This window comes from Bombina bombina, chromosome 8 (genome assembly GCF_027579735.1).
Source record: "Bombina bombina isolate aBomBom1 chromosome 8, aBomBom1.pri, whole genome shotgun sequence".
Taxonomy (NCBI): domain Eukaryota; kingdom Metazoa; phylum Chordata; class Amphibia; order Anura; family Bombinatoridae; genus Bombina; species Bombina bombina.
The window spans coordinates 245,785,480-245,791,294 of NC_069506.1; positions in this window are offsets into that span (position 1 = coordinate 245,785,480).

Here is a 5,815-nt window from a genome sequence, read left to right on the forward strand (position 1 = left end):
TCTCTCCGGAGTATGAAAAATCATTAATGATAATTTAATCTGGGATTCTTTCCAAGAGGTCAGGACCCAACTTTTATCTAATATTTTGAAAGAGTTCTCTATAATTTCTCTATCTATCTCTGGAAATATCTTACTCCATCTTCCCACAATATATCCTACTTGGTCATCTGAAGCTTTTTGATTGAATAATGAATAAAACGGTCTAATTGAATAGAACCCTATCTTATACATATTAATCCTGGCTTGTAACTCACCCAATACCCATTCTGACCCATACTTATGTTTTAATTCGGATATCAAATGTCTTACTTGTAAGTAAGCGTAAAAGTCTTTATTCACGAGGCCATATTGGTTACTTAGTTCCTGAAATGGAATTGGGTTAAGGTCCATATCTACTATTTGTCTAACATGGACAAGTCCCTTTATGGCTCAGTCCCTAAAGACTCTATTGGACAACCCTGGTGGGAAAGACGGATTACCAATAATTGGTAAAAAACCAGAGACGTAGGGAGACCGGTCTAGTAACCCACAGAGATCTTGCCATGCTAAAATTACATTTCTAAATGTAATTAATGAGAAAATTGTTGAGGGCAACATAGTAATTGGGGAATGCAAGGTAGCGCCTAAACTAAAAGGGGCTATCACCGCAGTTTCCCATGCAGCCGCCGCCACTTGGTCTTGTTCTGTTAACCAGTCTACCGCAATTTTAGCTCTGGATGCCAGACTATATAACTGTATATTCAGAAGTTTAAGGCCTGCTGCTTCACTATTATTCATTAATCTGGCAACTGCAATACGAACCTTTGCTCCTCTCCAAATAAATTTGGCACAGACCTTATTATATTTTATTATATCCGCCTTATGTATAGGAATTGGAATGTTTTGAATTAGATAAAACAGTTTTGGAAAGATAATGGTTTTTATTAGCGTAACTCTTGCTGTTAATGAAATAGGTAAATTCAACCAATCTTCCAATTTCTTTTTACAATCCAAAAAACTTTTAGCAAAATTCAGCTGATACCATTCCTCCGGATTGATACTGAGTTTAATTCCTAAATATGTTATTTGAGAGGTTTCTCTGAAAGGAAATTTATTATCTTGCTCCCTCTTATTGATCCATAACAGTTCGGATTTAGATACATTAATTTTGTAACCAGAAATGGCACCAAAAGTTTCAAACATATCCAACACAAGAGGCAAGGACTTTTTAGTATTACTTAAACATAACAATATATCGTCAGCATACATTAATACTCTCAATTTCTGATCGCCTATCTGGATTCCATCCAGTTGTTGACGGAACCAGATCGCTAATGGTTCTAACGACAAGTTAAAAAGTAATGGGGATAAAGGGCAACCTTGACGTGTGCCCCTATGTAATACTAATCGTTGTGACAATTCGCCGTTAACAAGCAACGATGAATTAGGTGCTGAATAAATTATGCGTACGAATTCATACACTTGTCCAGTCAGTCCAAATTGTTCTAGTGAAAAGAATAGATGTTTCCATGATATCCGGTCGAACGCCTTTTCGGCGTCTACCGTTAGTAGAGCTAGATCAACCATATCTTTATGCCCAGATGTTCTAAATTTGTTCCAGAAATAATCTAATAGGGTCATGATTTTTCTTATATTTTTAGCCGGATTTCTCCTAATCATAAACCCTGCCTGGTTCTCATGAATTAATAGTTCTAAATGCGGGCTCAATCTCTTCGCTAGAATCGTTGCGAGTAGTTTATAATCTGTATTTAAGAGAGAAATAGGCCTATACGCATCAAGAAGTTCAGGATCTTTGTTTTTTTTTGGAATTAAAGATACTGTCGCTGCTGCAAAATTTGTAGAACATTTATTATTCTTAAAAAAATAATAGTTGAATAACTCTGCCAGTGAGGGTACTATCTGCTGATGAAGGATCCTATAAAATTCTATAGGCAAACAGTCTGGCCCTGCTGCTTTATTAGTTTTGGCTGACTTAATGGCCAGACTGATCTCTTCTACCGTTATTAAACTGTTAATTTCTAATAATATTTCAGTTGGAATTTTAGGTATCTTAACTTTATCCCAAAAACTTTTCCTACTATCTATGTCATGATCTTCAGCACTATACAGCTTGGTGAAATAATCATAGAATACTTTAGTTATATCCTGATTATTGGTAAATCTATCTTTATTAGATCTGATAGCCGTAATATTATTTCTGCGGGTATCCTTAGTTAACCTTGCCATAAATTTTGCTGATCTCCCTGCAAAACCACTATAAATACTTTTCTGTCTTTGTGATTCCAACGCGGCTTTTTGTTTAACATGAATATCATAGGCTGATTTAGCCTCCAAGTATTTCTGCCAATTACTATTTGATCGGGATTCTAAATATATTTTATATGCATTCTTAACCCGGTTAGATAATTGCAATTCCTGCTGGTTAGCCTTTCTTTTACGTTTACACATATAATTCTTGATTTCCCCTCGCAAAACAGCTTTAGCTGCTTCCCAAAAAAGTTCCGGTTTATCCTTAAAAGCACTATTCAGCCCATGATATTCCTGCCACTGTCTACAAAGCCAGTTTTGGAAATGAGTATCATTAACCAAATATTTAGGAAAAAATATAGCATGGTTAGTAGACCTACTTAATCCGGATGAATTTAATGTCAGAGATATTACTGCATGATCAGAGATTACTATATCCCCTATCTCTGATTCCCACTCCAAACCACTCAATGCTACAGGGACTAGAAAAAAATCTATCCGTGACAAAGACTGTTGGCCTTTTGATAAACATGTAAAAGCTCTCAAGTCAGGATGCTGAAGGCGCCAGATATCTATCAAGCCCAGTTGTCAACATTTTTTCTTTAAAATATGTGTTTTCCTATCTCGTATATATCTGGGGGCATTATTGTCCCTGTCCAACATCTGGTCTGATATTAAATTGAAATCCCCCGCTATTATCAAATTTTGGCCCATAAATCTTTGCAAGTATTGTACCATTTTATTCCAGAATTCTTTATCGACTATGTTTGGTCCATATATGTTACACAGTACATAATGGGTATTTTTATGTGTTATCTCAATAATTATAAATCGGTCTTCCTGGTCAATATGTGTAGATTCTATTTTATATTCAAGTATCTTATTAAAGAGGATTGCAACACCTCTTTTACGGGCACCATTATACGGTGCAGCTATTACTTCCCCAACCCATTTAGTGCGTAATTTCGGTATCTCCACCTCTTTCAGATGTAGCTCTTGAAGAAAAGCAATATCAGATTTTTGCTTTGCTAAATGATTAATTATTGCTTTTCTCTTTATTGGGGAGGTTATTCCCCCGATATTCCACGATGTTATTTTAAGTGGTACCCACATAACCATTTAAGAGAAGCCATGATTGTTTCTGGGGGGGATCGGACAGGGATGGCGAGCAAACCAGAAAGCCACTGAGGAAGGAAAGAGAGAGAAGAAAAAAAAAAAAAAAAAGGGGGGACCACTAGAGAGGTAAATTCTTTACCTATTCCATTAGATACATCTTGGAAATAAAAATAATATATATAAACACACCAAAAACAAAAAATACAACCTATAAATAAAAATATTGCACAAATACCAGTAAGATAAAAAAAAACAACAATAAAAGAAAACAAAAACCACCATAATTCTATTAACACTCAACTTAAGTTTCGTAACCTTGTAATCTCACTGTTACAGCCTTGTCAAACTCCCATTTCCTTACACAGAGATATTGCTTCTTTATTGTCATTTAAAGTATATGTATGACCATCTTTTGTCACTAAGAGCTTTGCTGGATATACCAGCCTGACATTACATTCAGCTTTTAAGAATCTTTCAAAAAAGGGAGACATTTCTCTTCTTTTAGCTGTAGTCTCAGCTGAATAGTCCTGAAAAATCAATAATTTATGAGACTGGATATTTAATACATTAAGTTTCCTATAGTATTTCAAATACAGCATTTTATCCTGGTAGTTCACAAACTTAAAGATGACTGGTCTAGGTTTGGGCAATGATTTATTCTCTCTGGGGCTTCCTATCCTGTGGGCTCTTTCAATTAAAAACGGAGTAGGTGGAGGTGGGATCAGAAGTGCCTGAGGCAGAGTGACAGAAGCAAACAGTATTAAATCCTGAAACTCCACAGCTTCAGGGAGGCCAATCACCCGCAGATTATTCCGCCTTGATCTGTCCTCCAGATCCTCTAGTCGGGCTTGTAGCTGGGTGATGGACTTACCCTGAACCGTGATAATTGACTCATGATTGTTTACTTTGTCTTCAACGTCAGACATCCTCGATTCCACCTCGGCTAATCTAAGTGTAAATTGTCTCACCTCCTCAGCTAAATTAGATATCTCTATTTTAATTTCTTTCTTAATTATTTCAAGGTGGGGTGTCATCATTTTAACTACTTCTGTTGCCAGTTCTGTCATATTATTAACCATTACGTTAGTTAATCCCCCTTCTTCAGAGGTATCAAGCGACATGTCAATGTTTTTGGTATTACCTTTCTTATCTTTTGTTTTAGGTGGCATTTTTGGTGAAATACCTTTCTGAGAGGATACAAATCTATCCATTCACCTTTGTGTATATATAGATACAAATGTGTGTTTTAAGCAATATAGCTCTATATACTTAAGCCCCTAAGGGGTACTTCTTTTTCTTCTACAATAGTGTAATCAAACTAATTATATTTAGCAAAAAGTGCAACACAAAAAAAGAAAAGAAAAAAAAAAAAAGAAAAAGAAAACAGTGCTTATCAAAAAATGGAAGGGTCTCACTTAGACCTTATACTTTAACTGTGCAACCAGAAAAAAAATAAAAAAATGTCAACCTAACTCGTTCAAGATATCTATACCTTAAAGATAATACCAATACTAGTAGATTTTTCTCCTAAACAACTTATGAAATTATGGCTATACTTATGCTTATACCTTTATCTCTATTTGGAAATTAAGTAAATAAGATTCTTTACTTGCGGAGATAAAAATACTCCCCCATTTCCACAAACAGTCCCAGTAAACACAAAAAAAGGAAAATGTCTTTTTGAAGGCTCACCACCCTTGATACTGCAACCTGGAGGCTTCTACTTTCCCTCTCCTCCACATTCGATCTAATGGAGGGAAAAAAAGAAAAAAAAAGGAAAAAAGAGGAAAACTCCTTTCGCAGGGTTTCTTATAATCCAGCAGTATTTATAGCGTTCCTTATATCTGCCCTTCTGTCCTTATAAAGCACTATGCAGACATGGCTTGCTCCCGGGCTGGAACCTTAAAATCCTGCTGCTTTGGTGTCACACCTTACTCCCTCTTATCGCTCTACCTTTACCTCTACCTCCTCAGGCAGGAATTGTTCACCCTAACAGCGGGCGATCTTTCCGGGTTGAATTTCCCCTCCTCCGCTCACCAAGGTCAGAGCTCACTATCAACGCTCCCGCTGCCGGTGAGCTGACACATACCCTGATGGGTTAATAAGGAGCCAGTGACAGCGCCTCCCTTTCAGCGCTTGCCCGTCCGTGGTAAGGGACGTTGCTCTCTCAGCCTCTACAGCAGCCCACCGTTCACTCTGCGTTTGTTCGATCCCAGCGGACACTTCAGGTGGGGAGGAATATTGCCCAGGAGACCCGACACTGCCTCTAGGCGTACATCGCCGATCGAGCTCACTTGCGATGGGGGTGTGTCTCCAGGTTTCTCCCGGATTGGGTCTCTCCACAGATGTTCACCGCAAACCCCTCTTTCACCGGCACAACGACTACTGGGAAAGTCCTGCTCACTGAGCTATATCGCGGGATGTCTACTCACAATGCCTCTGTTCTTACAGC